Consider the following 26,430-nt stretch of genomic DNA (forward strand, 5'->3'; position numbering starts at 1 on the left):
TTGTGTCAGGCTTATTTCACTTAGCATAATGTCTTCAGAGTTCAGGGTTCATCCATGTGGTACCATGTGTCAGAATTTTCTTCCTTTTTAAGGGGCTTAAGCTCTTTTGCAGTAATCAAAATAATTAAGTTTTGTAAGAATAGTTATTAAAATTGAAGTGCTTTCCTTGAGTGAATGGCAATGGGCAGTGGAGGCTACTGACTCAACAGTCTGCTGTTGTGGGGGACAGGACTCACTCTGGCAGGGACAGCAATGGTAAAGATTGGTTTCTGTATTTCTCAGACTGACAATTAAGAGTGCCTAGAATATTTTTAGATATGTTAATTCACTTTAGTAGTACTTACCCTTTGGAGATAGATACTGAAATTGGTACATGTGTCGCTGGAACAAGATAAACATAAGTTAATAATAATTAAAACATGATGATGGGTATATAAAAGTTTATTACAGTATTTTCTTTACCTTTAAAGTTTTTCAGAAGAAAAAGAAAGGGTAGGATAGAAAGAATCAATCAGATAGTGGTGGAACTTCAGCGGTGTGTATGTCAGGGTATATATATTAATTGATGTCTGAAGCTATGCTTCTTATATAATGTTGCAAATCAATGGTGCTCCCAAAAGAGTAAGAATAAAAGATTCTTGTCAGTTTTGTTTCCACTTTGGGGAGCACAAAAACAAAATAAGTTTATATCTGAATATGTTGACAACATGGTATTAGATTTAGTACAGTGTGGGTATTGACGTAAGGCAGGAAAGGTTTTTGAAAGACGTTGCCTAAGGGCGTTAGAGAGTTAAGGGAGATTTTAAGATTTAAGCCAAAGGACACTACAGTAGTAACATCCATTAAACAGGATTGGGTAACTAGGTCTGAGGCAACTGGAAATAATTTGAGATGTGGAAACAGAGCAGGAAGGTCTGGAATGGTAAGTGGGAGTTGAAGCCTGGACATATCCCTTCAATAGAGCCTAGAATATCTAAGGTCATATCTGTGACTTTGGAGGGGTTTTTAAAGAGTACTTCATCTATTGATTTGGCTTAAGTCACAGAATCAAATAATTCCCCTTTTCTTAAGCTTTAAGATTTGAAGTTTTGACATTTTAAAATCAAATACTATGTTTTTGAAAATGAATTTCTAAAATTTCTTTCCATTTTAATGGGATTTACCTTCTTTCAGCATTAAATATTCATAGAAAGAACTATTCACTCATTCAAAGATTATTGTTGAACACCTAATATGTGCTAGCACAGAGATCTTTGTTCAAGATAAATAGCACCTGACTATTTGAGAATAAACAAATAAGGCCTTAGGGAGGAAGATAGGAAGTAATTCAATAGTTTCTCAAAAACTTACAAACTAAGTTAAGTGCATTAAAGAAGTATTAAGAAACTATTAAATTGTGTGACATTTTCTAGATGGAAGATTACCTGAGTGGCTGGAACTCATTGGAAACTGATTATGGGGAAAATACAAGGATGTATGGCATTATCATGAGATGGGTATAAGAGCAGGCTGTTGATTTGAGCGACCAGAAGCCTCAGTTTTTACTCTGAAGACAGAATGAGTTGCAAAATGTCAGTTACATGGAGGATGAAATTTGTGGGTGAAAAGAGTCCCAAGATGATGAAACTGACTACAAGCAATAGGAAAATGTTCTGATGCATTCGCTGAATTTACTTTTTATTGTGGAGTCATTTACAGTGGTAGGAATTCAAGTCTTATGGTGTTTATCATGTACCTGGATGAAAAATTATCAACTGAAAATATATAAGTATGTATATTTATATCCACATTGAATGTATATATCCTAAATATTAATAGTATCTCCTCTCCAAAGATATCCACTAATAAATAGTTTCTTCCCTGTGTGCCCCCACTAAGAAGTAGAGTCTGTCCCTCTTCTTTCTGGAATCTGGACTGACCTGTAGTTCCTTCATATTCCATCAAATATGGCAGAAGAGAGTCAGGTCATTTCTAGACTTATGTTTTAAGATCATTGAGAGTAAATGTTTCCTTTCTCTTGGCATCTTCAGCCACTATGTAAGAAGTCTAGACTGTTCTGCTGGAGAAAGATGCCACATGGAAGGGCAATGGACATCCAGCAAGTGAATGAAGAAGCTTTGGATGACTGGTGCAGACAGTTCTTCTGGTATGTCATTGCATGAAAACAAGCCAGCTAAGTGGTCAACGCACAGAGTCATGAATCAATAATATATTGTTGATTTAAGACACACTAGCAAGAAATCATCTTTGACTCTCACTGTCTATGAGGAGCTTGATGTGCTCCACAAATGCTTGCTAAGCTGAATTTGGTTTGAACTGTCCTTTGTAGAACATATAAGGTGTCTCCAAATTTCACCATGGCTTTTAGTAAGGGGGTTTGGGGAATGTTTAGCAGGACAGAGTGGGTTGCTTGCACACTCCTGTTGGCCATGTGTGAGTTGACAGTGGTCAGTGGACACTGGGCAACAAAATATTAACATTTATTGAGGCCTTATTCTGAGCCAGGAACAGAATCAGTTATTTGATATATATTATGTTGTTTATTCTCAAAACAACCAGTCAAAGAAGTGATAAAATCATTCACATTTTAGAGATGGAAAACTGAGGCCACAAAATTACTGAACAGCAGACCCCAGGTGATGAATCTGTTTGATTTCCATACCAGTTACTTTATAATGTGTACTTCTATCTGGAGGAAGTTTCACAGAAATAACCTATGGAAGTTACTGAAAAGTTCCTATGATGCAGTTGTAGATTTTTAGCTATTGTCTTGTAGAGTCTGACCCAATTCTCTGATGTTCACTTTTCTTTGTGTGGGCATTGAAAGAGATATATTTGAGAGCAGAGGGATATGATAACAGCTGAGTTGGAACTCACCCATGTTTGCTGGGATAGCAACCCTGGTCCTGGTTTCTCCTTGCTGTTCACATAAATGCTCCTTGGCTCTGCATTTTCCAGGTCTAAGTTGCAGGAAGTTACAGAAACTGTCTGAAAGCTAGAGCTTTCCCAGACTTGGAGGAAGCCAAGAGAAACATTTGTGCCATGTGGAGAGTGGAGGAGGCCAGCAGAGAAGTAACCTGCCACATTCCTTTGGACTTCCAGACTGGCAGGAGGCTACATTCCTGGAACATCTTTCCCTAACTTCCACCCTCCACCCAGTCTCTACCCTTGACCCAGAGGCTTCGCCTGTGGGGGTGAAGGTACCTCAGAGGAAAAGCTCTGTTCCCATCAATCTTCCCCTTCTCATCTACAGATGCTGAGAGTTCAGCTTTGCAACACTGAAGCTTAGACTTCTGAAATCTCAGTATTCCTCAACATAGAGTTGGTTGAATCGCTCTCCTTTAGGACTTGCAGAGGCAAAGAGTGCCAGACATGTGTAAAACATTCTTCCGACAACGCCTTCCTCTCTGGGCAGTTTGACCATCTGTTTGCTGGGTAGTTCTTTAATTGTCTTTTCAATCTGCTCATATGGCAGTTGTACATTTCAGTTTTCTATTTCTTGGTTCAATTTCGGTTTTATTTGCTAAGAATCAGCTCATTTCCTATATATTTAAAAAACTGTTATCAACTTATGCTTACTGTTTGCTCTGAGATTTAGTTTAACTTTGCAACTCAATTTAATTGAAGTTTAGCTTGCATGGGATAAAATATAAATATGTACCTATTTTATTTTTACAGTTCAGTGAGTTATTGCATCACCCCAGAAATTGCCTTTGCTCTTTTGTATCAACCCCTACCTCCCAGACTGGATAATTGTTGATTTACATGAGCAGTATGTTTTGTTGTTTCTAGATTCTCGTATAAATGGAATCTACTGCATGTTTTCCTTTCTTTGTAGTTTGTTTTGATGAATTCATGGTGTTAGAGTCATCTATGTTGTTGTATCTATCAGAAATTTGTTTCATGTATTGCCAAGTAGTATTCCATTACATGAATATATCACACTATGTTTATCATTCTTCTGTTGTTTTTAAGTTTTAACTTTCATGGATATGTATTAGGTATCTATTGCTGCATAGAAAATCTGAAAAGCAGTGATTTAATAAAGGAAACATTTATCATTCACAGTTTCTGTGGGGTAGGAATTTGGGTTTAGCTTAGCTATTGTGCCTGTCTCAAGCTCTCCCATATATATGCCACAGGGGTGTTGGCCAGGCTGCTCACGCCCATCCTTAGGGCAATTCGTAGGATTCAGTTCCTTGCAGGCATTGGACTGAGCCTCAGCTACTCCCTGGCTGTTAGCCAACAGCCTCCCTCAATACATTGTCATGGAGGCATCATCAGAGCTCAAAACATGGCCACTGGCTTCAGAACAGCAAAGAAGACAAGAGTAAAATAAGTCTTTTTAAAGTCGAATCTCGGAAGTCTTTTTAAAGTCTGATCTCATTTTCATATTGTTAGTTAGAGGCAAGTTTCCAGCTTCAGCCCACACTCATCGGTATTACACAGAGGCATGAATTCTAGGAGGTGGAACCACTGGGATACACACAACACAAATGCTCTGAAAATTTTGTGTACAAGACCGTGTGGACAAATTTTTATTTCTCTTGGGTAAATTTTATTTCTTTCTCGTAAACAATTAGAATGGAATAGTTGGGTCACTGGGACACTTTGTGAGAAACTGTCATATTGTTTTCTCTACCAGGTGTATCATATTACATTTTCAGCAACAATATAAGAGAGTTCCGGTTGCTCTACAAGCTTGGCAACACATTTTATTGTGACTCTTTTTAATTTCACTTTCTTGTGGCTTTAATTCATGGTTCCCTGATAATTACTGATATCGAGTATCCTATTTTCTTATGTGCTGACTGACCATTTGTATATATCCTTTTTTCTTTTGCAAATTTTCTGTTAAAATCTTTTACCCATTTTCTTTTTTTTAAAGATTTATTTATTTATGCATACAAAAACTGGGGTACAAGTCAGAGGTGTGGGGGATGAGAGAATTCACCAGAGACAGAGTGGGGAACAGAACAAGCAGACTGACTGAAATACACTGCTGAGGGGAGCAGCGGGTGAGTCAGGAGAGATCCGCTGTGCCATGTGGGTAGCTCCCTGGCTGGGGGTTGAACTCATGCTGCAGGGACTGCGGATGGCTTCATAGTTTCCATCCTAACCCCTTGCGCTACCAGGGAAGCCCTGCCCATTTTCGAATCAGTTGTTTATTTATTATTTATATATTCAAGTCATTCATACACAAAGTAAGAATACATGTGTCTATATATGCACACACATACATGTATGAATATATGAATTTACTTTGGGATATTTTAAGGTTGGAGGACTTCTCCAGGCTGTTAACACGTGTTTAGGGCTTTTTCTACAGCTTAGTTCTATAATTCTGGGGAGCTCCCAGAGCCATTAGTGCATGTAGCAGAAGGTCTCAGTACAGAATGAATAGTAAGTTACTTTTGGCTCCTACTACAGTCAGAGGGCCTCTCTTGGAGGCTGTTCAATGACTCTAATGCTGATTCATAGACTTGTATCAGGCAAATAGCTTCTGTGTCACAATTTACTTCTCCATAAAACATTATTATCAAGTCCGAGGGTCAGACATGATTAAATTAATGTGTCTGAAATCATTAATTTTGAGATTGAGTAAGCTGGTCCATGTGAGGATTAAAAAAGTTATGTTCTGTTGGTTTGATTTTTATTTCTTGTTTAGTCATCATTAAACCACAGGGCATTTTGTATTTTAATGAGATGATTTTTTGTTGTTTGTCATTCTTCTCAAATATATTATTAGGTAGAAAAACATGGGAGGGAAGAAGAGGAAGGGGGCAAGAAGGAGAAAGAATGAAGTGGTCCCAAGGCACTATGTGACTTAGGGAAGTCAGAAATAAATGGGAGCACAGGCCATGACCTTAAAGTTTAGTCTCTTCACTGAGATTTGTCTTCCTGAAGACTGCTTGCATCACCACGCAGCAGCTGATAGAGAGGCTCAGCAGGTCAATTCAGCTCCTTCCTTGGGATGGGGAGATGGGGTAGCTTGGTATTTTTCCATGTTTTACAATCTTCTCCTGAAGCTTGGCATCAGTGGTTATATTACTTTAAACGGCCATTAAATCAAATACTAATTTTAGTTGCCATTTTTTCTTGAAACCTAAATGTCTCTTTCCTACTACCTTTGAGAATCCTCCCCCAACCCACAGGTCTTTTCAAACAGCCTCCTCCTCTGACTCCTGCCTCCCTGGTAAGACTGCCTGGGTAATACTTGTTCTATGTCACATATTAGGTGGCAGAGTTTTTCATGCATTACAATAGTTATTTGTGCAGTTGTAGTCACCACAAATCTATGACCTTCCATAAAATATTAACTAGGATTTATTTAGTTCTTACAATATCTCAGTCATCATTGTAGGCATTTGATATGATTTATAACAGTTAGTTACCTAATAACCTTCTAGGGGGCTAGAATTATTATATTCTTTGTGGTGGTAGATGGCAAAACACAGGCACAGAAACTTGCCCAAGGTCACACTTTAAGGATACAGAAGGCTGGGATTCAAGCCCGGAGAAGTCTGGTTCTAGAATCTTTAGCTGTAGCAAGATCCTACCTTCCCAGTAGAGTGCAAGTCCCTGTGCCACCATCACTGAACTAGATGTCTGTGGAATTGAATTAAATGAGAATGTCTAAAAGAATTTAGGCCATTGGTAATCACTGTATATTTCATTTTATAATGTTTGGGTTGTGATTTCAGGAAAACATCTGCAAATAAGATGCACACAGAAATGACTGAAGATGGAAGAGCCACGTGTAGTGAGAAGCATACATCCAAGGCCATCCCAGACCCACCAGAGTCCAGGGGGACTCTCGGGATCCCTTTTGCCACAGAAAGTGACTAATGACTCTCCATGGCTGATGCAGGACTTTCTCCCCCTGTAAGTGCCTTTTCTACCTGCTACATGAACCTCATCCTTTCTGATGCTTTCTGGAAATGTCTTTTTGGGAGGCAGTTTGAATGATTTCCCCAAGCTAGAGCACCAGCCACCCTCAGTATCTTGCTTCCATTGAGCCCCACCTTTGAACCTGTGGGGCAACGCCTCTCCTATGGCCAGAAAAGAGAAGCTCCCATTTACTTTCAAGGTTAATTGAGAGGGCAGAGCATTCCTGGAGTTTCCCCTTTTGACAAGGTGCATGACACCCCTTATTACTCACCACTGCTTGGTCATGGTTTAATGCCTCTCAGATAATTAAAGTTACCATATTACACTGTGTTTCCTGAAGCTTTGTTCCATTGTTGACATTTTATCAGGCTTTCCTTTTTTCAACTCAGATAAGAACCTATGACACATGTCTTTGTAGGCAAAGTGTTTTTTGAAAAAGAGTTTGTGTTGCCCTTAAAGAACAACTCAATTCACAGGAAACCAATTTTAAATACTCAAAAGGGAGAGTATAGTGGCAGGATGGGCCACTGAGCAGGATCTGTATGATCTGAGCAGACCAGGTAAAGGACAGCCCTGGAGCCCTTGGTGGCTTTCTCAGGCTTTTATTGAGCTTTTACATGTAGTGCAGCAACCAGGTGCATGGCAGGCAGGGGTGCCAGGGGCCCAGGAGGCTGGCAGAACCCCCAGTCCCCGGCAAGTCTTCACTCTGTGCTCTCTGGCGTTCTTTCTCCCCTTCTCTCTCCTGTTCTTTCTCCTGCCTCTGCTTCTCTTGGCGAATATCTCAATACTGCTGCCATGGCCCACAGAAGTAAACAACACAACTTAGAACAATGTACTAAATGCAGGTGCCCCATCGGGCAGGGCAATCCTAATGGCAGGAGGGCAGAAAAGTGTGAGAATCATTTACCCTACAGAGAGTTAAAGAGAACATTGTTTTCTACCTGTGTTTAAAATATGAGTTCAAGATTGTTGAGTTCAAGTTTGGGGTCATAGTCACAGACTATGAAGCATAAGAAGTATCTACTTACAAACACACAACATAAGATGAAGCAAGAGGACCTACAATTGCTAGTCAGTTCTTGTTATTTGCACAGTAAGGGCTGAACCCAGGATTGGAAAAGGCAGTGGAGAAGCTGATTTCATCAAATAATTTATCTAATATTCTTACCACACAGCCTCGTGGAAGGAAAAACTGCATTGCTGCTCTTTCCTCGATAAATATCCACTGTGGAAAATACTTTCATACTGGTGGTTAGGGATAGGAATACACAGGCTGTGACAGTGTAGGAAAAGTGGTATATGCTATTGGTACTAAATACAAGCAGGGCCGTCATCGACAAGAAGGAACCCCTGCCTCTGGGGACAGGAAACCCACCATCTTTGAGGAACTGGAGGACAAACAGGACTGTTCACCATCACTGTCTCATCATCCTAGAGACAAGTCTGTCATCTCCAGAACCAGCTAGTCTTCCTGCAAAAGCTATAAATACAAACTCCAATGGTCCAAAACCTGCAGAAGTTCTACTAGATGATGACAGTGAAGATCTTTTTGTATAAGCCACAGAAGTTTGTCTCTGGGAACCTATCCTGTCCTCAGAGCCTTCTCTTGCAGTCATGCCCATGACCTCTGCTATGCTCATTGCTCCCAGAATTGAATCAGAGTATGTTTGTTCCTGTCACGTTTGATAGATCCCAAGAGGAGACTGAAGAAGCAGCAAACAGAGATATGTTTGATATAAAAATTGGTGTATCATATTCAGAGAAAGCTGGCGGTGGTATGAATGCTTATATGGCATGTACAGTAATAACAAAGACTTCTCTTTCAATATTCAGTAAGTGTGAATTTTCAGTTGAAATAAGATTCAGTAACTTTCTTGTTTTGCATAGCCAATTGGCAAGCACATTTTCACATGTAAGTTATATTGTGCCACTGGCTCCAGAAAAGAGTATAATGGACATAACTAATGTCACAGTGAGTAAGAAGATTCATTACCCACTGAATTTGTAAAAAACAAGAGCAGCTCTTGAAAGGTATCTTCAAAGAACAGTGAAACATCAAACTTTGCTACAGTATCCTGATTTAAGGTAGTTCTTTGAAAGTTCAGAGCTGTATAGAGCAGCTGATAAACAGGCTCTGTGTGGAGTAGGGATATTGGAGGTGGGGAACAATATCAACAAAGTGACAATCAAGCTGAAATAATCAGATACCTAGTCTGAAGAAAAGTAACAACAATTTGAAAATCTGTATCAGCAGCTTAAGAAACTTCATGCAGTGTTGAAGCCCTGGTCTGTCCTAGAAAAGAACTTCCAGCCAACACAGCTGCCTTTGCTAAGAGTGCTGCCATGTTAGCAAATTCCTAGCATCATATTGCTTTATCCAGAACTTTGTCTGAGCTTGCCAAGCTTGGGAGAAGATACACCAATTACAATAAAAACAAACTTTTGCTGACTTTTATATGTTTTCAGAACTGCTTAATGATTACATACATCTTATTGCTGCAGTGGAAAGTGTGTTTGACCAAATGAATTGTTGGCATAAAAGGGAAGATGCTCAAATTACCTTGCTCAAAAAATGTGAAACTGGGCCACCCTGGTGGCGCAAGAGGTTAAGTTGTAGCATTATAAAGTTATCTGCAGCCACTGCAGCACTAGTTCAATCCCAGGCCTGCCAGGGAGCTAATCCACATGGCCCAGCAGACCTCTCCCGTCTCTCCCGCTGCTCCCCTCAGCACTCTATTTCAGTAGATCCGCCTGCTCTGCTCCCCACTCTGTCTCTGGTGAATCCTCTCACTCCCCGCACCTCTGGCCTGTACCCCAGCTCTTGTATGCATAAATAAACAAATCTTTAAAAAACGTGAAACTGAGGCAGAAATGGTGATTGCTAACAAATCATAAAAATACAGCCAGCTAAAAATGAAATAAGAGAGTGGGAGCCAAAATTATAAGGAGAAGAGATTTTGAATGACCTCTCAAACAATTCAGAAAGAAGTGGGAAGAGTTGAGAAAGAATGAATAAAAGATTTTAAAACTGCTATCCTGTATGTAGAATCATTAGTACAAAAAAAAAACCAAAACACAACAACAACACCAACAACAACAAAAAAAAACCACCTGGGAATATGCTGGTAGGTATTCTTACCTGAAGTCAAAGCCATTGCTTTAGCAAGATTACGTCTGTTAAGAAGATCTTGGAAGTTCCAGTTATGCTGAACTCCACAGCAAAATCATTTAAAACCATTTAAATAAACCCACTATATATTTCATGAAAAAGAAAACTAAGCACAGCAATGCCACACCTTAACATGACTAGCAAACATAGAATTTAATCATCTCTGATGTTCTCTAATAAAAGCTGTCACTTCCTTCTCTTTAACTGCATATTTACTTTTGCATGCTCATTGATTACTGAAGGTTAGCTATGAAAATGTCATGGTGGTTGGCTGGCAGAATGCAACACATAAAATAAGATGGTTTGAATGGAAAAATCTTTCTAATAAAGACTTGAAAGAAAAATGTGTCTAAAACAGAGGGAGGCACTCCTGGTAGTTTTCAGATCCCAAAGAGTCATTTCAGCTAAGATTTTAGCTTATTGCTAAATGATTTGAATGCAGTTTTTTTTTTAAAAAAAAAAAACATTTATTTATTTATTTATTTATTTATTTATACAAGCACTGGGTACAGTCAGAAGTGCGGGAGGGTGAGAGAATTCACCAGAGCCAGAGCGGGGAGGAGAACAGCCAGACAGACGGAGGACACTGCTGAGGGGAGCAGTGGGCATGGCAGGAGAGGTCTGTGCGCCATGTGGGACCCTCGCCCAGAGGCCGGGAATGGAACCGGTGCTGCAGAGGCTGCGGGCAGCTTCAGCAGCCCAGCACTCAACCACTGCGCCACCGGGGAGGCCCGAATTGGATGCAGTTTTGAAGTTAAAGTCTTTGTTTTGGTGAGTGGTATTGCTTTTGATGAAACTCTAAATTATCTTTGATCCTCTTATTTCTGGCTGAAAGGTTTGAATATGCTGTTCAGTAGACCCAAAGTTGACACATTAATGTATTGAGATACAAGGATCTTTTTATCTACTTTTTTTTTTCACTAGTGGACTATTTCTGTCACATTTATTCTGTGTTGTTTCCAAAGAAACATGCATAGAAAATAAATATTTAGGGAATCCATATTTATACTCATCAAAAAAAGGCATATGGAATTACAACTATATATTTTCTGTATCTTCAGAAAATTTATTGTGCATTATAGTTTTCAATTATATGTACATAAGGCTACTTACTATGAATTAATCACATAGCTGCATACCAGCTAATATTAAACCATAATTGCTAGAAATCTGGTGCATCAGAGGCCCCTTTAGGACACTGTAGCTTTCTTATTTTTGGAAGTGTAATGTTTTGGTCTGTCTGTAATGGTGGAATTAAATATGGCACATGCATTGGAAAGGAGCTGGGCCCCCTATTCAGTGTGGAAGTTCATAACATTTTAATATATACACTCAGGACTAGGAAAGAACAAAAGTAAAAATTAAATTAGACTACATTTATAAGAAAAGATAAAGGGTATTGGGATGGTTCGTTTCACAGAAGAGAAAGTTAACCAGCAAGTTCAATTTTAGGGTGTCTGGGCATTTGGTTGTCCATCAGTGTAGCCACTTGATCTTTGCAGAACTATGCCTCCTGAAAGCCATGACTCAGGGAAACTCCCATTTTGCTCTATTACATTATGCAAGCAGATGTGACAGTTGTGCTATGTTTTGAAACCAAGTGTCAAAAATGATGGAGGCTTAATGTATTACAACACATATCTAGCAGACTACTGACTTGAATAATGATTTTGTAGTGTCCATGTTTTGGTTGTTTCACATTCTTCTTCTTCATCATCATCATCATCATCATCATCATCATGTTCAATGGATGAGAAATGTCATACTGACATTTGGCTATCTATTAAATGAATGTATTACAGAAATACACAAAATTCCAGGCCTCCCTGGTGGCACAAGGGGTTGGGCACTGCACTATGAAGCAATCCGCAGTCTCTGCAGCACGAGTTCAATCCCCAGCCGGTCAGGGAGCAACCCACATGGCGAAGCAGACCTCTCCTGTCTCTCCCGCTGCTCCCCTCAGAAGTGTATATCAGTACCTCTGCCTGTTCTGCTCCCCACTCTGTCTCTGGTGAATCCTCTCACACCCCACATCTCTGGCCTATACCCCAGCTCTTATATGCATAAATAAATAAATCTTTAAAAAAAGAAATATACAAAATTCCAACATTTATTAAGCATTTTCAAGTTTTCCATTTTATATATATTTACCCTTTAGTTAGTGGAATTGCTTTGTATAGTAGATACTTTTATTCTTCTTATTTTACAGATATAAAATGCAAAGACTAAATAACTGATATAATTATTATTATTTTTTTTACTTTCTGGTAATTTTATTTTTTTAATATATTCTTTTAATTTTTATATTCCCCATACAATTGCGACCCCCTTATTTTGACACCAATCCCTCCCCTCCTCACAACCCACCCCCCACAGAGTGTCTCTGGTTCATAGTTGTTTATTGATTTGGATTTTTACTTTCTTATAGTTATTCTTTTTCCTGGTCCCTTATTTAAGTTTTCTAGATTCCTGCTATGAGTGAGACCATCCGGTATTTTCCTTTTTCCTTCTGGCTTATTTCGCTGAGCATGATCCCTTCCAGCACCGCTTATTTCGCTGAGCATGATCCCTTCTAGCGCCATCCATGTTGCTGCAAATTGCATGTGTTTATCTTTTTTGAATGCTGAGTAATATTCCATGGTGTATATGTACCACATCTTCTTGATCCAGTCATCTATTTTTGGGCATTTGGGTTGTTTCCAAAGCTTAGCTATTGTAAAAAGTCCTGCTATAAACATAGGGGTGTAGGTGCTCTTTGGAATTGATGTTTCTGTGTCCTTGGGTAAATACCTAGGAGTGGAATTGCTGGATCATATGGAAGCTCTATGTTTAGTAGGTCCAGAAATCTCCACACAGCTCTCCATAGTGGTTGGACCAGTTTGCACTCCCACCAACAGTGCAGGAGAGTTCCTTTTTCTCCACACCCTCGCCAACATTTGTTGTTGCTAGTTTTTTTAATATGTGCCATTCTCACTGGTGTAAGATGGTATCTCATGGTAGTTTTGATTTGCATTTCCCTGATTACAAGTGATGTTGAACATTTTTTCATATGCCTGTTGGCCATTTGTATTTCCTCTTCAGAGAAGTTTCTTTTTAGCTCTTCTGCCCATTTTTTGACTGGATAACTGATATAATTAAATGACTAAAATAGACTAAAAACTTCCTTAAAGTCACATAAATAGTAGATGGCATAAGATGGATTCAAACCTCAGCGTTCTAAATCTAGTATTTGTGTTTGTAACTGCTAAGCTATACATGACTTGAAAATGTATGCGTGTGTATATATATATATATATATATATATATAATATTTTAAATGACCACAAACATAAATACACATAACACACCTATTTATGCATACATGTGGTGTGTGTGTGTGTGTGTGTGTGTGGATAGGGTGTCATTTAAAATTTTGCTTGTAGAATTTAATGAAATGTAGATGACTGTTCTGAAAGTTGATATTAGGATTGCTATCAGGATAGAATCTGTAAATTATCACCTTAATAACCAACAATCACCTAAGTTACCTAGTTCTTTTTGTCCCAGAAACTTTGTGATTCTTGTTTTACTTAGTCATTATGTTTTTTTTTTTGTTTGTTTGTTTTTTTACCCCCTCTCACCTCTGGCCTACACCAAGCTTTAAAACTTTAAAACTATTTTTTTTTTAAATAATAAATTTTATTTTTATATTCCCCCATACAATTGCAAACGCCCCATTCTGACCCCAATCCTTCCCCTCCCGCCCCCCACCCCCAAAAAAGTGTCTCTGGTTCATAGTTTTTTGTTGATTTTGATTTTCACTTTCTTATATTCATTTTCCCGGTCCCTTATTTAAGTTTTCTAGATTCCTGCTATGAGTGAGACCATCCGGTATTTTTCTTTTTCTTTTTGGCTTATTTCGCTGAGCATGATCCCTTCCAGCGCCATCCATGTTGCTGCAAATTTCATGTGTTTATCTTTTTTGAATGCTGAGTAATATTCCATGGTATATATGTACCACATCTTCTTGATCCAGTCATCTATTTTTGGGCATTTGGGTTGTTTCCAAAGCTTAGCTATTGTAAACAGTGCTGCTATAAACATAGGGGTGTAGGTGCTCTTTGGAATTGATGTTTCTGTGTCCTTTGGGTAAATACCTAGGAGTGGAATTGCTGGATCATATGGAAGCTCTATGTTTAGTAGGTCCAGAAATCTCCACACAGCTCTCCATAGTGGTTGGACCAGTTTGCACTCCCACCAACAGTGCAGGAGAGTTCCTTTTTCTCCACACCCTCGCCAACATTTGTTGTTGCTAGTTTTTTTAATATGTGCCATTCTCACTGGTGTGAGATGGTATCTCATGGTAGTTTTGATTTGCATTTCCCTGATTACAAGTGATGTTGAACATTTTTTCATATGTCTGTTGGCCATTTGCATTTCCTCTTCAGAGAAGTTTCTTTTTAGCTCTTCTGCCCATTTTTTGACTGGGTTATTTTCTTTGTTGTTGCTGAGTCTCATCAGCTCTCTGCAGATTTTTGTGATCAGTCGTTTATCATTAGTGTTGGGTGCAAAAATGTTCTCCCAGTTGGTGGGGTTTCTCTTTGTTTTTGTTATTGTCTCTTTTGCTGTGCAGAAGCTCTTTAATTTGATGTAGTCCCAGCTGTTTATCTTTGCCTTCACTATCACTGCTTTGGGTGATGTGTCTGTAAAGATGTCTTTGATATGCAAATCCCGTAGTGTTTCGCCTATATTTCCTTCTATGTATTTTATGGTTTCAGGTCTTATGTCTAGTTCTTTAATCCATTTTGAGTTGATTTTTGTGTATGGTGTGAGGTAGTGGTCAAGCTTCATTCTTTTGCATGTAGCAACCCAGTTTTCCCAGCACCATTTATTGAACAAACTTTCTTTGCTCCAATGCATAGTCTTTGCTCCTTTGTCAAAGATTAGCTGACCATAAATCTGTGGGTTTATTTCTGGATTTTCTATTCGATTCCATTGGTCTGTATGTCTGTTCTTGTGCCAATACCATGCAGTTTTGATGATTATGGCTTTGTAGTAGAGTTTGAAGTCTGGGAGTGTGATGCCTCCATTCCCTTCTTTTTTTTCAGTAGAGCTTTGGCTATTCGGGGTTTTTGGTGATTCCATATGAATTTCATCAATAATTGTTCTATTTCTTTGAAGAATGCCATTGAGATTTTGATTGGAATAGCATTGAATCTGTATATTGCTTTTGGTAGGATGGCCATTTTAATAATGTTTATTCTTCCAATCCATGAGCAGGGGATGTCTTTCCATTTCTTTGTGTCTTCTTCTATTTCTTTTAACAGTGTTTTATAGTTTTCTTTGTATAGGTCCTTTACCGCTTTTGTTAGATTTATTCCCAAATATTTGATTTTTTTTGTTTCAATAATAAAAGGGATGGTTTTTTTGATTTCTTCTTCTTCAGATTTATTGTTTGTGTATAGGAAGGCTACTGACTTTGGCGTGTTGATTTTGTATCCTGCCACTTTACTGAACTGACTGATGAGTTGAATTAGTTTTTCTGTGGAGATTTTGGGGTTTTCTATGTATATTATCATATCATCTGCAAATAGTGATAGTTTGACTTCTTCTTTTCCTATTTGGATTCCTTGGATGTCTTTCTCTTGTCTTATTGCTCTGGCTAGGACTTCCAGTATTATATTGAAAAGCAGTGGTGAGAGTGGACATCCTTGTCTTGTTCCAGATCTTAATGGAATTGCTTTCAGCTTTTCACCATTGAGAATGATACTGGCTGTTGGCTTGTCATAGATGGCCTTTATGATGTTGAGGTATGTTCCTTGTATCCCAAGAATTTCAAGGGCTTTTATCATGAATGGGTGTTGCACTTTGTCGAAAGCTTTCTCAGCATCTATTGATATTATCATATGGTTTTTATATTTCTTTTTGTTGATGTGTTGGATAACGTTGATTGATTTTCGGATGTTAAACCATCCTTGTGCCCCTGGAATGAATCCAACTTGGTCGTGGTGAATTATCTTATGGATACATTGTTGGATTCTGATAGCTAAAATTTTATTGAGGATTTTTGCATCAGTGTTCATTAGGGAGATTGGCCTGTAGTTTTCCTTTTTTGTGTTGTCTTTATTCGGTTTTGGTATTAGTGTAAATTGGCTTCATAGAACGTGTTTGGTATTGTCCCTTCCGTCTCAATTTTTTGGAAGAGTTTGTGAAGGATAGGCACTAAATCGTCAATGAATGTTTGGTAGAATTCATCAAAAATCCATCAGGTCCTGGGCTTTTGTTTTTGGGGAGGTTTTTGATTACCATTTCAATTTCGCTGCTTGTAATTGGTCTGTTTAGGTGTTCTATTTCTTCTTTATCTAGCTTTGGGTGATTGTAGAGTTGTAGGAATTTGTCCATCTCCTCTAGATTGTTGAACTTGTTTCCATATAACTGTTCATAGTAGTTACTGATTATTCTTTTGATTTCTGCTGTGTCCGTTGTGATTTCTCCTCTTTCATTTATGATCCTGTGTATTTGTGCTTTCTCCCTTTTTTCCTTTGTGAGCCTGGCTAGGGGTTTGTCTATTTTATTTATTTTTTCAAAGAACCAGCTCTTGGTTTCATTGATCTTTTGGATTGTTTTTTTTAGTTTCAATTTCATTTATTTCTGCTTTGGTTTTTATTATTTCTTTTCTTCTACTGGTTTTGGGGTTTTTTTGTTGTTCTTTTTCTAGATCTCTGAGCTTTGAGATTAGGTTGTTTCTTTGAGTTCTTTCTTGTTTTTTGCTGTGAGCTTCTATTGCTATATATTTTCCTCTTATTACTGCTTTTGCTGCATCCCATACATTTAGGATATTGGTGTCCTCCTTGTCATTCAATTCAAAGAATTTTTTAATTTCTTCTTTGATCTCCTCGTTAGTCCAGAGGTGTTCCAGTAGTGTGGTTTTTAATCTCCATGAGGTAGGATAGTTCCTTGCCTTCTTTTTATGATTTATTTCTAGTTTGATGCCTTCGTCGTCAGAAAAGATGGTTGGAATGATTTCAATCTTGGTGTATCTGTTGATGTTTGTCTTGTGCCCCAGTATGTGATCAATCCTGGAGAATGATCCGTGTGCACTTGAGAAAAATGTGTACTCCGTTTTTTTTGGGTTTAGTGTTCTATAGATGTCTGTTAAGCCCAAATGCTCTAGGTCCTTATTTAGAGCTTTCGTTTCTTTACTTATTTTTTGTCTTGTTGATCTATCCATTGTTGATAGTGGTGTGTTGAAGTCTCCCACTACGTATGTGTTTTCTCTGATGTCTGTTTTCAGAGAGGACAACAGTTGTCTGATATATTTTGGTACTCTTTCGTTTGGTGAGTATATGTTAATGAGTGTTATTTCTTCTTGAAGTATTGTCCCCTTGATCATAATGTAGTGACCATTGGGGTCTCTTTTTATTTTTTTGAGTTTGAAGTCTGTTTTATCTGATATAAGTATAGCTGTTCCTGCTTTCTTTTTTGGCCCATTTGCTTGTAGGATTGTTTTCCATCCTTTGACTTTGAGCCTATTTTTATCTTTTGTAGCTAAATGTGTTTCCTGGAGACAGCAAAAGGTTGGGTTTTGTTTCTTAATCCAGGCTGCAACTCTGTGTCTTTTTATTGAAGAGTTTAGTCCATTTACATTTAGAGTTAATATTGATATGTTAGCATCTGTATTTGCCATTATGTTTGTCTTTCCTTTGATTTTATTTATTTATTCTTTTAATAACTTTTTTTTTTGGTCTTCTTTCGTTGTTATTCGTCCCTCTGAGGTTCTGGCTTTAGGATTCCTTGTAGTATTTTTTGGAGTGGGGGTTTAGTCGTAATGAAATTCCGGAGTTTCTCTTTGTCTGGGAAGGTCCATATTCTTTCTTCATGGAGGAAAGAGAGCTTTGCGGGATAGAGTATTCTTGGTTGGCATCTGTTTTCTTGAAGTCTGTTGACTATGTCCCTCCACTCTCTCCTTGCCCGTAGTGTTTCTTCAGAGAAGTCTGATGTCAGCTTGATTGGTTTTCCTTTGAATGTTATCTGTGTCTTCCCTCTTGTCAGCTTCATTATTTTTTCCTTGTCCTGGATTCTTGGGAGCTTTACTATTATGTGTCTTGCTGTGTTTTTCCTTTCGTCGTGGAAGTTTGGTGTTCTTCTTGCTTCTTGTATATCAATTTTCAGCTCCTTCTTCGCATTTGGGAAGTTCTCTTCAATTATCTCCTGGAATATTTTCTCTGTTCCTACATCTCTCTCCTCTCCTTCTGGAATTCCTATAACTCTTATATTTCCTTTCCTCATGGAGTCAGATAGTTCCCGAAGTCTTTTTCATTCTTTTTCCCTCGTACTTCTCTTTCCTTTTCTGTTTTGGTTCTTTTTATTTCTGTGTCTTCAAGAGTACTTATTCGTTCTTCCATTTCATCTATTCTGCTTTCATTGCTTTTCCCATAGTTCTTTAGTTCCTCCATTAATTCTTTGATCTCCTGCATTTCTTTTACTTCCCTCTTTAGGGACTCAATTTCCTTCTTCTGATCTATCACTTTTTTAATCATGGCAATTTTAAATTCTCTTTCTGGAAGGCTCAGAAGTTCTTCCAAGTTGCTGTCGTTGCAATCTGGGGAGTGGTTTTCTTTTTGTGGTGTGCTTCTTTCCTGAGGAGTTGTTAGGTTGCGTGTGGTTCTTCTACTCCCTACTGTCTGTTTTCTAATTTGTCGTATGCGTTGGGACACTGTGTTGCTCGGACTGACTGGCATCTTGGGTGAACTTCTCCGCTCCCCTCTGGCTCTTCCAGGAGCCATCTCTGTCTTCTGGGGGAGCTTTCTGCTGGTTTTAGGCAGTTTTTACTGAAGAAATGTCCCTGTTCTAAAATGGCGAAGCGGGATGCAGTCCCTGCGCCTCCGGTTTCAGGCACACTCTTCTGTGCCCCCGGTCTGCCCCTGACGTGGGTGCCTGCTCCCTCTGTGGGCTCAGACGGCTGGTCGTAAGGGGCCTGGCGTGGGGTGGGCTAACTTCCCGGCTGGCCACTGGGTCCTCCAGAAGCCTTCTGCCCTTTTCAAGCAGTCTTAAGAAATTTCCTGTTCTATGGGGTGTTAGTGACTTTTTTTTCCTTGTCGCTAGGTGGCGCCAGAGATCTCTCCTATTGTCCTTGGGGGGCTGTTTTTCACCCCCCCCCCCCCGTGAGGGCCTCCGTGCGTCTCCCCGCAAGCCTAGGTCGCAGGCGGGGGGACCTGGGCAGCTGCGATCCCGGTCCGCGTTTTCTTTTCAAGCGCGCCAAGCGCGCCCGCTTTCCCGCGCAAGCTTACCGGCAGCCCGGGCTGTGTGCGCGTCTCCCGGGGTCTTTGTTCTTCTGTAATGGCGCCCGGAGCCGTTTGCTCACCGCCGCGGCGGATCCTGCAGGGTTCGCCTCAGCTCCCGTTCACGGGGTGTGGTGGGGGCAATAGTTCTTTTCCACTCCCAGTCCCGCTTGCTGCGTCGTTTGTTCTTGTTGGTCATTTTAGTGTGTTGTTTCCCTCCTCTCTGCCGGTCGGAGAGTGCCGCCTCTGTGGGCGGGGGAGGGGAGCAGGGTTCTGCGCTTCCCTCCCTTCTGGTCCTCTTTTATGGCCACTTTCTTCTTCGGGTAGTTTGCTGGAGTCACCCGTTTATCTTCCGTGTCCCAGTTCTCACTGGGACCTGCCGCTTTTCCTCCCTATTAACTTTTTTTAATGGGAGATCTTACTCGCAGCGTCTCTTCGCCGCCATGTTGCTCCGCCCTCTCCAGTCATTATGTTTTGAAATAAAATATACTACCTTCTCCCTTATTATTTATTTATTTAAAGATTTATTTATTTATTTACAGAAGCACTGGGAACAGTCAGAAGCACGGGAGGGTGAGAGAATTCACTAGAGCCAGAGCAGGGAGCAGAACAGGCAGACTGACGAAGTACACTGCTGAGGGGAGCAGCGGGCGGCAGGAGAGGTCTGTGCGCCATGTGGGACATTTGCCGGCGGCCGGGAATCGAACCGGCCCTACAGAGGCTGCAGGCAGCCTTGCAACCCAGCACTCAATCACTGTGCCACCTGAGAGGCCCTCTCCCGTATTATTTTAAAGTGTGGTCACGACTACTGCAAATGTCATTGAATGCTGAAGTGTTATTGACTTGGTGGAGATGACTCTGGTTCCAATGTAAAACCAAAGTAGACACAGGACTTTCAGAATAAGGTCTAGAGATAACATAGATAAGAATTCAAAATAGCTATAATAAGTTACGAGATTATTCAGTACCATCTGCTTGTAGATCATTTTCACTTTTCTATGAGTCTGTGTACTTTATCCATCTTGATTTCCTCCAGCTGTTAGAGGAGAATTTAAGGAAAAAAATTAAACCACATAAAATATAAGCAGATATTCAACAACAAAAAAATGTTGACATTGTATTATATTTGTTTTCTGTTTTTTATTTGTTTTGGGTATGAGACATAAAAGTGACAAAAATTGCTATCCCTTTTCACCTCTCCCCAATCCTAATTCTCTTGTCTCTTCAGAGTGCATGCTATCACAAATCTGGTATATATATTTTAAGTTTATGTTTTCATGTAATTTCTGTTCTTATGTGTAATAACAAGTTATAGATAATATTTTCTTGTTATTTTTATACTTTGACATATTATATTACAAATACATATTATACACCATTTTATACACCCTACTTTTTTGTTCACCATTACTTTTAAGATCTGATCATAAGGACATATCTAGCTCATTTTATTCATGAGATTATCACATTAATAAAATACATGTTATTAATGTATTTTCCTAACAATGGATACACAGAATGTTCTTAATTTTTCCTTTTGAAAAAATTGTGTTTATAAACCTCTTTGCTCGACTTTTTCTCTTTATACACAAATAAGAAAATTTTTCTGGATACATACCTAGAAATGGATATGCTGTGGAATAATAAACGTGCATTTTTAATCTTACTAGAAATTGGCAAATTCTTTTCCCAAGTGCCCTGTAGGGGCAGGATGGCCACAGAGCAGGCTATCTATGATCCAAGTAGACCGGAGCCGGTAAAGGAGGAGTCCTAGAGCCCTCAGTGGCTTTCTCTGGCGTTTATTGCGCTTTTATGTGTAGTGTGGCAAACAGGTAAACGGCAGGCAGGGTGCCGCAGGGCCAGGAGGCCAGTAGGCCTCCACACCCCTGGCAAGTCCTCACTCTGGGCTTTTCTCTCTCTCTTCTGGCTTTCTTTCTCCCCTCCTCCTGCCTCTTTCCTGCTTCTGCTTCTCTTGGCTGCTATCTCAATACTCCTCCCATGACCCACAGAAGTAAACACAACAAGGTAACAACTGCAGGTGCCCCATCAGGCAGGGAAATCCTAATGGTGGGAGGGTGTGAATGGTTTAAAGGAGCCAGCAAATGTTTTCTGTAATGGGTCAGTTAATAGTTTAGGGTTTGTTTGACTTAAATTCCCTGTTGCAACATAGGTAATATGTAAAAGTAAATGAAAATGGCTGAGTGTAGGGTAAATGTTTTTTTCCGGCTTTTTTGCCCTCCCACTATTAGGATTATCCTGCCTGATGGGGCACCTGCAGTTGTTATAGTGTTGCCAACTGTCTTGTTTACTTCTGCGGGCCATGGGAGGAGTACTGAGGTAGTCACCAAAAGAAGCAGAGAAGGGAAGAAAGAAGCCAGAGAAGCCCAGCCAGAAGGCTTGCCAGGGGCTTGGAGGCCTCTTGGCCTCCTGGCCCCTGGAAACCCCTGCCTGCTGTGTATCTGGTTGCTGCTCTATATGTAAAGCTCAATAAAAGCCTGAGGAACCCACTGAGGGTTCCAAGACTTTCCTTTACCCAGTCTGCTTGGATCCTAGATATCCTGCACTGTGCCCATCCTGCCCCTACAATTGGCGTAAGTCGACAGGATGTTCCAATACAGACAGGTATGGTGCCCTCCAAAGATCTCAGGAGGGACTGAGGAGTAGCAGACTGTGTTTGCCTGTGACAACGCTGGACGTACCATGGCAGCACAGTGATGACCAGATTCCAGGAGCTGTTGGAAGAGCTGGAGATGCTGCAGGAGCACAGGAGGTGGACAAGGCCTGGGAGCTGCGGGAAGATACCTCGCCTGGAAGAGGAGAAGGCCAGTGAAGACCAGCCCACGACTCCTGAGGCAGCAGAATCAGGATTGGCCACTAAGCAGGTTTTCCATGATGTGAGCAGACCAGGTAAAGGATAGTCATGGAGCCCTGGGTGGCTTTCTCAGACTTTTATAGGGTTTTCACATGTAGTGCGGCAATCAGATACATGGTAGGCAGGGGTGCCAGGGGGCCAGGAGGCTGGCAGGCCTCCAAGACCCCGGCAAGTCTTCACTCTGGGCTTCCCCGGCCTTTTTCTTCCCTTCTCTCTCCTACCTCTTTTGCCTCTGCTACCCTTGGCCAATATATCAGTACTGCTGCATGGCCCACAGAAGTAAACAACATAGCTTTTAACAATATACCAAATGCAGGTGCCCCACCAGGTGGAGCAATCCCAATGGCAGGAGGGCAGAAAAACCTGAAAATGACTTACCCTACAACACTATTCAGCCAAACTCTGATATTTTTGACTGTTAAAATAGAATGGCAGAGTTTTAACCATTCAAAGGCACTGGTAGGTGTAAGGCTTAAAAAGAAGGAGACTTCTGTTCTTTTCTCCACATTAGAATTTGAATGGAAATATATTTTAGAATGAGGAGGTTTCTATTTGGCTTTATGAGACACCATGTTCCGAGTCTCTCCCAAATGGAAATGACTTTCATTCTATAGTCAGAACCACTTTGTACAGTGGAACTGACAAAGAGAACTGACAAAGAAACACCAGTATCTTGTATCTTCTTAGGTAATGAATGCCTGAGAGAGATGGGGTGATTAGGAGTAAAAAATGGAGAAGTTCAAGTTGTACAGTGTGACATGGGATTTTATGTTTATTTTATTTTATTTTTTTGGTTAAGGAATATATGTACTAGGTACAGCTACATTTTCTTGGCTTCTGGACTAAGGTAATGAGGCCCACACATTTTAATCAAGGAGAGATGTTCTTGTTAATTAGGTAGTGAATGGGACTCTGCCATGCTTGTATTAAATTAGTTTAATTTCCAGAGCAAGAGTCTACTTCCTGGCTAGTTCATTTTCATAATCTAGGCAATGGAATAGGAAGCAATAGATAAATATGTCATCTTTAAATTCTACTGCACTTCCTGATGGCGCACATGCACACTGGCTCATTCTTGAAGAGTCCAAGACAGACTCCAGTCCAGGTTGCCTCCCAGCCTGGGGTTTGTCTCATGGTTTCTCACAATTAGATTCAGGTGAAACATTTTTTGATTGAAATTCTTTGTAGATGATGGTAGGATACATGTGATGGATTTTGTTTCAAACCCCCATCCTCCACTACTACCTATACTCTTTTTAAAAAGACAGCATTCAAGGAACTCTGAAGCTAAGCCTTTGGGAACTCAAATAGATCACTTTTTACTCCTCTTTATTCTCACTAAGCCAGCTATTCAAAGATTTTGCTTGCTTCTGAATAAACAGATATCTGGGCTCACCACTGACTTAGCTTTTTCAATTTAACCTCATTAACTGGTGAAAAGTCCTGGACATGTTCACCATAAAACTTCCAAGACAATTTTAAAGACTTCCCTGAACTGAGAGCTTAAAATTAGTTTGGGGCCTCCCTGGTGGCACAGGTGGTTGAGTGCAGTGCTGTGAAGCTGTCTGCAGCCTCTGCAGCACAGGCTGATCCCGGTCAGTGGCAGAGAAACCCACATGGCAGGGCAGCCCTCTCCTGTCTCGCCTGCTGCTTCCCTCAGCAGTGTATTTCGTCAGTCTGCCTGTTCTGTTCCCTGCTCTGTCTCTGGTGAATCCTCTCACCCTCCTGTGCATCTGGCCTATACCCTGGTTCTAATATAAATACATAAATATTTAAAAAAATTATTAAAAAATAATTTAGTTCGGAAGAATTGCCCAAGTTTGTATATAGGGAAATTTTAGACAAGGAAATTCGCAAACAAAAGGACACATATTCTCAATATAGAGCAGCTTTTTTTTGTTTAACAGAGATGTCATTTGTTTTGCATTCATTATTCATTCATTGATTTATTCAACAAGTAATTACTGAGTCAAGCACTATTTTAAGTGATGGGTTATAGCCATGAACTAAATTAACAACCATTATCTTCTCCTATTCTATTAAAAAAATTGCTCTTTTTAAAAAAATTAAGTGATTGTGGCAGATCATGCTTACTTTTGAAAATGTATCATTGCTATTTCTGTGTTACTAGGAATAAATAAGTATGTAGAAAAAAAAAAAAAAAAGAACTCCTGGAAGGATGCATTAGAATGTTGATGTTGGTTGTCTTTTCCCGGTAGGGAGGCAATGGTTTCAGTGTTCATATTTGCCTGGTTGGGGTTTTTGTGTGCTTTCCATGCTGCCTATTTCTATGTATCCATGAATTTGTATAGTTTTGTTACTGAAAAATGAAAATCCCTGCTCTTAAGGACTCAGCGCAGGTAGTTCTCCAAAGTCTAAGTGTGCTGATAGAAGACAGAGTGGTATGCAATAAACCACAAAAAACAAAACATACAAAAAACCGTAGTATTACAGGGGGTGGGAAAAGGACTAGCTTTGAAACAAAGATTTTCTCTGGTAAGCCAGTGAGAGAGGAGAGATTAAAAAGAATATTGAGAAGTAAAAATATCCTCAGGCCCTGGTGCAGGTAAATACCAAAAAATGGCATGTAAATTTTAATTTAACTTGCCAATGAGCTACTCTCTTTAGCTTACGTTGAGCAACAGAAGGCATGAAGATGCCCTAGTTTACCTTTGCACTTACTCATTTTTATTTATTTATTTATTTGATTTAGACTTTTACTTTATTATAATTAGTTTTTTTCCTGGTCCCTTATTTAGGTTTTCTAAATTCCAGCTATGAGTGAGCAAGATCTAGTGTGGAGTAAGGACAGAGGAGACAGCCATAGTGGGGTTCATGAGAAAGAATCAGTAAATGATCAGACTAGTGGAACTGAAAAAGAGCTGACAGAAATGTCAAGTATGCATCCCTATGAAATACAAAGGGGAGCCAGGATGAGAAAAGGAGAGTCAGTCTGGAGAAGCTGATCTAAACAGTGAGTTTGTCATTGGAGGTGTCTCGATCAATAAGGTGCCTGGAGGCACTGCCTGCACACCTCAGGGTTGTGCCTGACCTGAATTGTGCATATGGTGCTAAGATGCCCTTGTGAAGGGGGTAAACAATGTGTGGGTGCAATACAAATGATTGATTTTGAATAATTTTATTTAATATTTAGATACAATTTAAATATATCATAAAATTTAGTAGAAATTAAAATGTATAATTATGTAACATAACAATTGAATCCTAATATTTAATATTTAATGTTAGTTAAATGTTGTAAACAAACAGTGAGTGATGGGCAAGGCATTACATAGAATTAACAAGGGAAGCCTCTGAGCTGCAATGAAAGTGAGATGTAGGTAAATGAAAGATGAGTGTGAGCCAGCATTTGTGTTTGAACCACCAGAAACTTTGTTATAGTTATAGGTAATTTCTGTTTCTTCAGAAAGATCAAGATTTTTAAAAAAGATTTATTTTATTTATTTATACATACAAGAACTGGGGTGTAGCCCAGAGGTGGGGGGGTGAGAGGATACACCAGAGATGGAGCGGGGAACAGAACAGGCAGATCTACTGAAATACACTGCTGAGGGGAGCAGCAGGTGAGACAGGAGAGGTCTGCTGCACCATGTGGGTTAGCTTCCTGGTCAGGGATTGAACTCAAGCTGCAATGGCTGCTGATAGTGTCATAGTGCTATTTTTTAATTAAATTTTTTAATTAAATTTTTTAAATTTAATTTTTAAATTAAAAATTTAAACCCCTTGCGCCACCAGGGAGACCCAAAAGATCAATACTTTGCTTTCTATTTCTATTTTTGATGTGATAGTAGACTAACAAGGAAGTAGTCTCTTTTACTCTAGAAAACCCAAAAGTTAATAAAGGGGAGAAGAAATAGTATTTTAAACTCATTTTCATTCATTGAAAGAATAAAAGTGAAGCCATGAGTCAGAATCTGGTTAGTAATTTCTCTTACTTTATGCATCAACACTGTACCATATCAAATGTTTAGTTTGAGCATAGGAGCAGGAGTTTTTGTATCCTTTAGGAATTGCTGTGGGGACTCAGGACTTATTTCTTCTCCATCTTATCAATAGGTCAGAGCAACTGTCCTATTGGGATAAAAAGATCCTTTGTATCTTTGACTAACTGGAGGGTCATTATGCAAACACTAAATCTTTGATCACAGTAATATCTCTTTTATTGGTGGATAACTAATCACTTCGTCCAGGCCCCTTATCAGAAAAACTGCAATTAG

General features: G+C 39.5%; 1 pseudogene; it reads left to right on the forward strand.

Moving 5' to 3' along the window:
• Positions 1-2,087: 2,087 nt before the first annotated feature.
• On the forward strand, positions 2,088-22,150 carry LOC119258189 (sorting nexin-2-like; annotated as a pseudogene).
• Positions 22,151-26,430: the final 4,280 nt, after the last annotated feature.

Source organism: Talpa occidentalis, unplaced genomic scaffold (assembly GCF_014898055.3).
Source record: "Talpa occidentalis isolate TD23 unplaced genomic scaffold, MPIMG_talOcc4v2.1 talOcc4.4, whole genome shotgun sequence".
NCBI lineage: Eukaryota > Metazoa > Chordata > Mammalia > Eulipotyphla > Talpidae > Talpa > Talpa occidentalis.